At 45.2% G+C, this 9,786-nt stretch overlaps 1 long non-coding RNA gene across 1 annotated transcript; it reads right to left on the bottom strand.

The window, feature by feature from the left end:
• Positions 1-4,152: 4,152 nt before the first annotated feature.
• Positions 4,153-9,366, bottom strand: LOC112846640 (uncharacterized). The gene is made up of 4 exons (XR_003219744.1): positions 8,643-9,366; positions 8,494-8,554; positions 5,066-5,281; positions 4,153-4,209 (listed from the first exon to the last, which is right to left on the bottom strand). It is a non-coding gene; the product is annotated as an uncharacterized LOC112846640 (long non-coding RNA).
• Between the last annotated feature and the right edge of the window lie 420 nt (positions 9,367-9,786).

Genomic DNA, 9,786 nt, shown 5'->3' with positions numbered 1-9,786 from the left:
TCTATGCACTTGATTAGATTTGGTATTTTCTTTGTTTTCTTCATCTCATATATCATTGTACTGAGTTGGAGCAAACCTTAAGCTTGAATCAGACTACTTTTAACAATCATCCACCTCACATCATAACTGACTGAGGTGCCTCTTCTTATTAATAGTATGTCATTATTAATGTTATCATTGTATTGTTTTTCCTTTTTTATAACAGCAATAGTATATTACAATACACTACTTTACTACTAATATACAATAGTTTATTATTTTATATTTTATTATGTATCCATCGTGGGTCTGTGTGAATCTGCAGCTTCACACCTTCCCAAGCTGGAGACACACTTTCCTTGGCTGAACAATGACACAGCTGTAATATACCTTATGCATCTCTCTTTTTTATTTGATATATTTTGTGTGAATTATCTGGTTTCATGCATTATATTCATTCAGCTTGGTTGTCTTCCCAATTTTGTTTTATTGTTAATACCAGTTTACAGGTTGTTATCCTTCCTATTAGTAGTTTGAATACATTAGATAAGCTCTAATTTAATTTAACCTTTTGTTTATTCCACTACATTCCTCTTGTGTATGCTTTGTTTTCTTTTTAGCATCCTTTTCAGTATTTATTTCTGCTTGGAGGGTTTCTTTTAATTTAGTCAATGCGGAGGGGCTACATTTTCCCTCCCATGTGGGACATTTAGGTTTTTTTAGGATTTCTCCATCTGCATGCACTAATTTGTCCGGCGCCTGGACATTTTTCTCTAACCACTGCTCGTCAGCAGCGAGTTTTGAAGCTTCGTTACCCATTTTAATCCTTTACAACTACACAACTGCGGCACCTTCTCTGGCACGAGAATCGAGAGAGGTAGTTGACACGGCCTTCTACTTTCAAGCTATTCTTGAAAGCGGTGTCAGCTTTACGTGATGAAACACGACATTTTTCTCTTTTCACCAGTACTTGGGTGGCCAACAGCAAACAAAATAGTGGAATAGTTCAGCCTCCTTATTGTGCTGTAAAATCAACTTATTCCACCAACAAAAATAAAACAATAAATACCTTTATACGCGCGCTACCTTTACCCACTACGGGGGAGCTACCAGTCCCAGATGAGCTCTATCTTTATTTTAAACGCTACCAGCCCCTCTCGGGCGAGCCTACTACGATTTTTCGCGACGTGTTTCAGAGTGTCAATATTCACCTGTTTGCTGATTAATTGCCGGGTTGTCAGGTCCCCCTCATCGACCCCCACCGTCGTGGACCACTTTTAAGAATGCTGGCCAGAACCCGAATTCACGCTTCTGGTCTTTATCCTGTACCTGGACAGGAGCTGTCGACAGACTTCAGCGCGGGCTTCTCACGACGGCAGGACTCGATGAGGTTTTCCTGTGGGGTCACACAAAAGTGCTGTGTCCCATCCGGCTCGAAGGACCAAGAAATGTCAGGAGTTTTCCTGTATTGCAACTCAGGTCAGAATAAAGACGCTCAGACAGACAGGTTAACGTGTACACGGGTGAGACTCATGGAGACTCGCACCCTGGAACAGTTGTCAGGCTTTTATTTATACCCCAAGCATATTCGTGTAGCATGTACAGGAAGAGATCAAATAGAACTGTGCTGCATGCAGGCTTCCTGTTGAACAGAGCGTAACTTCTCTATTTAAGCTGAATACTGAAAGAGCAAACACATCTAGATAATGAAATGTACTTTTAAGCATAACATAATAAAAATCCTAAAATCCTAAAAAATCCCTTAACACCGACTGATGACGTATCACGAGTACACGAGAACGCAAGTACGCACAAGTACGCATATTGAGACAGGCCCTTAGTGTGGACAGACTCTAGTTCAGAAAACTCTGAGTTTACAGAGCCAACATTGATTTGAAATGATTACAATCAAAGTGAACAGTCCCCATAGCAATAAACCCAGGCTTGGAGGGAGCAAAACAAACAAAGTCTCTTAAATTTTCAGGGGTGAGAACACCCTCCCTCAGGATTAACAGAACTGACTTCAGAGGGAACAGAAGTGTCTCTATCACTCACCACAGCCGTCAGTTCTGAAGCCCTGGAATCCGGCTGTGGGGCGGGGTGATGGCGGCGTGGACGCCGTTTCCTCCCAGACTCTGGAATGGAGGTGCTGGAGGAAATTGGTGATGGTGGAGAGGAATTCTGTGGCAGCGGCGTGCAAATGCCTTTCCACTGCGGCGACCGGTGCTGCTGCATCGTGGGGAGCTCTGCAGCTGCTGATGCTGCTGCTACGTAGATCACCGGATCTGGACGAAGTCTGCTAGCTCCTGAGCTTGTAGCGTGTCACAGGTTCGACCCAGCTCCTTAACCAGGCCTGTCACTTCTGGGAGCTGGTGAAAATGAGGATTTAATAATAATAATGGATTGCATTTATATAGCGCTTTTCAAGACCCTCAAAGCACTTTACAATTCCACTATTCATTCACTCTCACATTCACACACTGGTGGAGGCAGCTACAGTTGTAGCCACAGCTGCCCTGGGGCAGACTGACATAAGCGAGGCTGCCATATCACGCCATCGGCCCCTCTGGCCATCACCAGTAGGCGGTAGGTGAAGTGTCTTGCCCAAGGACACAACGACCGAGACTGTCCTAACCGGGGCTCGAACCGGCGACCTTCCAATCACAAGACGAACTGCCAACTCTTGAGCTACGATCGCCTTTTATTCTAGATTTCCCTCTAGAATACCGTTGATCTGTATCATCAGGCCTTGGATGCTGGACAGGTAACACTCCTGGGATACGCCCGCTGGGTCCATGTAGTGGTCGCGCCATTCTGTCATGAAGGGCTGTGTGCAGCAAGCAGGATTGGACCCAAAATGCAGGACTCTCAAAGAAGGAACTTAAACTCAAAAGGCAGCTTTTATTGTTGGAAAAACTCTGGATAAATTATACTCACAAAAAACAAAACAAAACTCTGAACATAGGTACTAAGGACTGAATTGGAACAGAGAAACTAAACAGGCGCATGAGATAAACATACAGCATGTAGAGGTTACAACGCGACAAAGGGCAAAGGCAAACATACGGCTTAAACAGAATAGCTCTTCATTGTCAGTGTTACAAGAACAAATACACAGTGGAGTAATCAGGGAATAGGAGACAGGAGGGAAACGCAGCTGGGAAAAATTAGACCTAATGAGACAGGAGGGAAGCAAAACTGAATACAGTGACATAAGATATGGACCTTAAAAGTAAAACAGAAAACAAGAAACAATTCCCAAAGATGTGGACTTGACACTGAGAGACAGACTGAAAGAATATAACACATGAAAAACAGGGAAGACAGTGACTTAATAAACCCTAACCTAATTTACCCTTTAAACCAGGGGTGGGCAACTCCAGGCCTCAAGTGCCGGTGTCCTGCAGGTTTTAGATGTATCCTTGATCTAACACAGCTGATTTAAATGGCTAAATTACCTCCTGAACATGTCTTGAAGTTCTGCAGAGGCCTCGTAATGAACTAATCATGTGATTCAGGTGTGTTGACCCAGGGTGAGATCTAAAACCTGCAGGACACCGGCCCTCGAGGCCTGGAGTTGCCCACCCTTGCTAAAAATGCTAACCGTCACCGTTGACGGGTTAGGGTTTTATCAAATCAAATCAAATCACTTTTATTGTCACGTCACATGTGCAGGTACACTGGTACAGTACATGCGAGTGAAATTCTTGTGTGCGAGCTTCTCAAGCAACAGAGTTGTGCAAAAATACAATAACATAAAACAATCAAAATATAAGAATGGCTAAATCTGAGTGTAATAAATATATGTACAATATAAGAGTGTATGCATTACTGGATGTGTATACTAAATATGTTTTTTGTTTTTTTTACGTGTGTGTGTGTGTATACATATTTTACAAATTAAATAGATTAAACAATAAAATAAAATATATAAAATATACAGAGGTTGGTAGTTGAGACATGTGCAAAACAGTGGCATTTATATACAGTGTGGAGTGCATAATGTTGTTGAATGTGGGTGAGGTGTCTATGACGTGTTCAGCAGTCTGATGGCCTGATGGATAAAGCTGTCTCTCAGTCTGCTGGTACGGGACCGGATGCTGCAGAACCTCCTTCCTGATGGAAGTAGTCTGAACAGTTTATGGCTGGGGTGACTGGAGTCCTTGATGATCCTCCCCGCTTTCCTCAGGCACCGCTTCCTGTAGATGTCCTGGAGGGAGGGAAGCTCACCTCCAATTAGGGCTGCTCAATTAATTGAATTTTAATCGTGATTACGATCTGGGCATTCAACGATCATTAAAAATGACTGAGCCGATTATTAGCTCCTCCTCTCGCGCTGCTCCGTGTGGCAAATCGAGCGCACCTCTCTGCTTTTCGAACACGCGTCACAACAATTAAGAGGACCCGAGGGAAGCTCGGAAAGCTAAGCAGAAGTTATTTGGAGAGGAGAGGATAATGGCTGCTGCAGAAAGAATGCCGTTGGTTGAAAAGAGGTAAAACGACTTCAGTGGTGTGGAAACATTACGGGTTCGCGGAGTCAGACGTGGATCAAGTAGACATAGTGTGGAAACTTTGCTACGGTGTCGTAGCTGCACCACAGAGCAACACTACAGATTTATTCAATCATTTAAAGACCGCTCACAAAGTGACATACGATCAAACAATGAAGGAACATAGAGAAAAACTCTCGACAACACCTGCTTCATCCTCACAGACCTCCATTCACGCTACCCTGTACAACGCGACTAAATATCCCACCAGCTCCCAGAGACACAAGGAGATAACAAACGCGGTAACGTTTTCCTCGCCAAAGAGCACTGCTCAATTAACACAGTGAACAACCAGTATTATGCAGGATTTTGAAGTTCACTAAGCATAGATGTTTACATTTTTCTTTTATTTTTTATATTGCAAACATTTGCACTGTTATCGGTATTCGCACACTATTTTATATTATTTTTTGACATCTTTAAAGCCATTATTCAATACATTGTTATTGTTAAATAAATATCGTCAAATAATCGAGATCTCAATTTCAGTGAAAATAATCGTGATTATCATTTTTGCCATAATCGAGCAGCCCTACCTCCAATTATTCTTTCAGCACACCGCACCACTCTCTGGAGAGCTTTGCGGTTGTAGGCGGTGCTGTTGCCGTACCAGGTGGTGATGCATCCAGTGAGGATGCTCTCAATGGCACAGCGATAGAAGGTCCTGAGGATGCGGGGGCTCATGCCGAATCTCTTCAGTCTCCTGAGAAAGAAGAGGCGCTGCTGCACCTTCTTCACTGTTTAGGGTTAAACTAGAAACCAGCACAACAAATAATATCAAGAGAACAAAACCAAGAATTACAAATAATCAGGAAATAGAATTTAAACACAAAACACTGGGTAACACCCAGGACCATGACAATACGGGGAAAACAACCCAACCCCGCCCACAAGGGGCAGTTCCCAGACCCTGGTCTCAGTTCTCACATCAGGGCAGGATCAGGCAACACATTCTCACTCCCAAAGCGTAACACATTACAATACGTGACAAATCGTTGGGATTTTATGCTTTCAGCCCCCCATCATGTTCCCATGTTACGCGTTAGGAGGGAACATGAAAACCATTTGGCCTCAGTCTGCACATATAGATGTATTTTATTTTAATTACTTTGGAAAACACTATCTAACACCATTAAGGTTGTGGTTAAGGTTAGGGATAAGGATATGGTGAGGGTTGGAATACACGGCCGGAACGTGTGTTACAGCTGGGACCGTCATTCTATTGGATTCATAGGAACGCTGAAGGTTACCTTTCTTGTTCCCATGGCACGCCTCGAGATGTGACAAATTGTCAGTATGTTACGTGCTGGGAATGAGAATGCTCTGGGATCAGGTGACCAGTGACAGGTGAATTACACTGCAGTAAACCTAGGCTGGGAGGGGACTTCCAATGATGCAGTGTTGACAGGGACGGACTGGGACTAAAAATAATAATAATAATAATAATAATGCATTGGATTTATATAGCGCTTTTCAAGGCACCCAAAGCGCTTTTACAATAAGATAAGATAAGATAAGATAAGATGGCCTTTATTAGTCCCACAGGTGGGAAATTTGTTTTGTTACAGCAAAAGTGCAAAGTTATGTAGCAGAAATTAGAAAACACTGGAATGCAATAAAATACAATAAAATAAAATAAAATACTATATACAATAGAATAAAATAGAATAGAATAATATATACAATAGAATAAAATAGAAATACAAATACTATATACAACTGAGTAGGAAAATACAAAAACACAACTTCGTCAGAAGAAGAATTGCACGTATAGCAGTCTTATTGCACATGTGTGGGTTTGTGTGTTTGATCAGCTGCAAAAGTCTTTATTGTAGAGTCTGACAGCAGTGGGGAGGAAAGACCTGCGAAATCTCTCCGTCCCACACCGTGGGTGCCGCAGTCTCCCACTGAAGGAGCTGCTCAGTGCCTTCACAGTCTCATGCATGGGGTGGGAGATGTTGTCCAACAGGGATGACAGCTTAGCCACCATTCTCCTGTCACTCACCACCTCCACTGGGTCCAGAGGGCATCCTAGAACAGAGCTGGCCCTTCGGATCAGCCTGTTCAGTCTCTTCCTGTCCCCAGCAGAGATGCTGCCCCCCCAGCAGACCACACCATAAAAGATGGCTGAGGCCACCACAGAGTCATAGAAGGTCTTCAGGAGTGGGCCCTCCACTCCAAACGACCTGAGTCTCCGAAGCAGGTACAGTCTGCTCTGCCCTTTCCTGTAGAGGGCGTCTGAGTTATGAGTCCAGTCCAGTTTGTTGTTCAGATGAACACCAAGGTACCTGTAGCTGTCCACAGCCTCGATGTCCATACCTTGGATGTTCAGTGGTTGCAGTGGAGGATGTTTGTGCCTGCGGAAGTCTACCACCAGCTCCTTGGTTTTACTGGCGTTGATCTGGAGGTAGTTCAGCTGGCACCAGTCCACAAAGTCCTGAGTCAGTCCTCTGTACTCCTTGTCGTCCCCATCAGTGATCAGGCCGACTATTGCAGAGTCATCAGAGAACTTCTGCAGGAAGCACTGGGTGGAGTTGTGGGAGAAGTCTGCAGTGTAGATGGTGAAGAGGAACGGAGCCAGAACCGTTCCCTGTGGGGCCCCCGTACTGCAGACGACCCTGTCCGACACACAGCCCTGAGTCCTCACATACTGTGGTCGGTCGGTGAGGTAGTCCAAAATCCAGGTAGTGAGGTGATGGTCCACTCCAGAGTTCTCCAGCTTGTCCTTCAGAACCGAGGGAAGAATAGTGTTGAAGGCACTGGAGAAATCAAAGAACATGATTCTCACAGTGCTCCCAGCGGTCTCCAGGTGAGCGAGGGAACGATGTAGGAGGTGAATGATGGCATCATCCGCTCCAATGCCAGGCTGATAGGCAAACTGAAGTGGGTCCAGTGATGAGCTCACAAGGCGCCGAAGCTGAGCCAGGACCAGCCGCTCCAGGGTCTTCATCAGGTGGGATGTCAGAGCCACCGGCCTGTAGCTGTTGAGGTCCTTGGGGCGTGAAGTCTTTGGCACTGGAACAACACAGGAGGTTTTCCAGAGCTGTGGGACTCTTCCCAGCCTCAGGCTCAGGTTGAAGAGGTGCTCCATCACACCACACAGTTGGTCCGCGCAGGACCTGACGACCCTCGAGCTGATGCCATCTGGACCCGCTGCCTTCCTGGCTTTAATCCTCCTCAGTTCCCTCCTAACCTGGGTGGTTGAGAGAGACAGGCTGGAGCCTTGTGTTGAGTGTGTATTGGATGCTGTTGTTGGGGGTGGGGAGGGGTGAGCAGGGTGAATAGAGGAGGTGTGAAGTGTCTGAGGTGTCAGAGGTGGAACAGCAGCAGTGGGGGTGGGTGAGTCTGCAGCCGATGTTGGAGACTGCCTCATGGCTGAATCAAATCTGTTGAAGAAATGATTCAGTTCATTTGCCCACCTCACATCCCTCCCAGGCAGAGAGTTCTGATGTTTGTGGCCTGAGATGGTTCTGAGGCCTCTCCAGACTTCACCAACATTGTTTTGCTGAAGCTGGTTCTCCATCTGGTTCTGGTTGACATTATTCATTCACGCTCACATTCACACACTGGTGGAGGCAAGCTACGGTTGTAGCCACAGCTGCCCTGGGGCAGACTGACAGAAGCGAGGCTGCGATATCGCGCCATCGGCCCCTCTGGCCAACACCAGTAGGGTAAAGTGTCTTGCCCAAGGACACAACGACAGAAAGGCCGGGGATCGAACCGGCGACCTTCCGGTTACAGGTGCCCTTCCCAACCCCCTGAGCCACGGTCGCTCCTAAAAATCAGGGGCGACCGTGAAATCAGCCCTTGACTTTGACAAAGTAATCAACGTGCGGAAACTCGGCAACAATAATGCTTGGCATGAGTGTTATGCTATCAAACCATCAAAATTATAGCAACAGTGCTGATGTTGACTAGATGTTGTATTAAAAGTATATTATTCTTGATTAACTTGAATACTCACATAGAAATGGAGGTCTCAACATACTGCAGTCCCTCTGGCTGAACCAATACAAAACAGTTATCTTAAACACACAACACATGGTACTGTAGGAGTTATGATAAATCACAAAGTAATGAGGTTTTAGTATGCAGGTTAACTTGAATACTCACCTTACTCAATGTTGGAGGATAAGTATTTTCTTCAACAGGTCGCTTTTTTCTGCAACTCTGTCTATGACCAAGTCATTGTCGAGGGACATGAGGATGTCTTTCTCTGTAGTCATAAGCATGAATGCTTCCAGATGTTCTTGCGACTGTGTGCTTCTTATTCTGCTTTTTATGTGTTTGAGAACAGAGAAACTTCTCTCACATGCTCCCACAGGCAGAGTAAGGAGGTGCCTGTATCCCCAGCCAAGAATATGATAAGCATCTGTGAAGAGGTTGTATCGTTTCAGAATCCGATAACAACAGACTGAGCATTCCTTTGCACTGTTTGTTTAGTACATCTGTGTTCTCTTCTTCGTCATCATCACAGCCAACCCCTACCATCCTGACCTTGTACTCTTCAAGTGCAGACTTTTTAAGCCGTGGCCACTGAGCTGCCAGACACTTTAACTCAGTCTGCAAATTTCTTTCCTTTTTTTACTTACAGACGCATTTTGCATCGTTTCTTTCCACCGTCTTTGCCTCCTACTCCACTTCTTCTCCTTGCCTGGTGGCCACAGCCAATGCAGCTGGCATCTAACTTAGAGGTGCAGTGCTGCCCCCTAGAGTACTGGAGTGTGAAAGAGATTAGCAGGGGAAAAAACAGGTGTTGAAAGCATGCGTGGAGAGTGGTGGGCCAGCCCACCGGCCTTCCTGGAGTACCGGCCGTTCTGTGATTCTCCAGAATCCACAGATGGCCAGTCCGCCCCTGAGTGTTGATGATTGTTTCTTTTTTACTCACCACCAGAGATGGGCAGTAACGCGTTACTTGTAACGCATTACTGTAATCTGATTACTTTTTTCAAGAAACGAGTAAAGTAAGGGATTACTATTGCAAAAACGGTAATTAGATTACCGTTACTTTCACGTAGGAACGCTGCGTTACTGCGTTACTAAAACCGTGATTTTTTGCGAGAATGTCTCATGACAGTGACGTAAGCGAGTGCGACGTTCGTGACAACAGCTGTGTGCAGATCAACAATGGACAGTGCGGGAGAGAGTATGAGCGTGCAGCGTTTAAAGCGTGGAAGTACTGACCTTATTTTGAGTTTGATTCCATAAAAAGTGACAAAAACATTAGTGTCCGTTGTGCGTGGGAAGAAAACTTCTT

This window comes from Oreochromis niloticus, linkage group LG4 (genome assembly GCF_001858045.2).
Source record: "Oreochromis niloticus isolate F11D_XX linkage group LG4, O_niloticus_UMD_NMBU, whole genome shotgun sequence".
Taxonomy (NCBI): domain Eukaryota; kingdom Metazoa; phylum Chordata; class Actinopteri; order Cichliformes; family Cichlidae; genus Oreochromis; species Oreochromis niloticus.
This window is presented reverse-complemented; position numbering and strand designations above follow the sequence as displayed.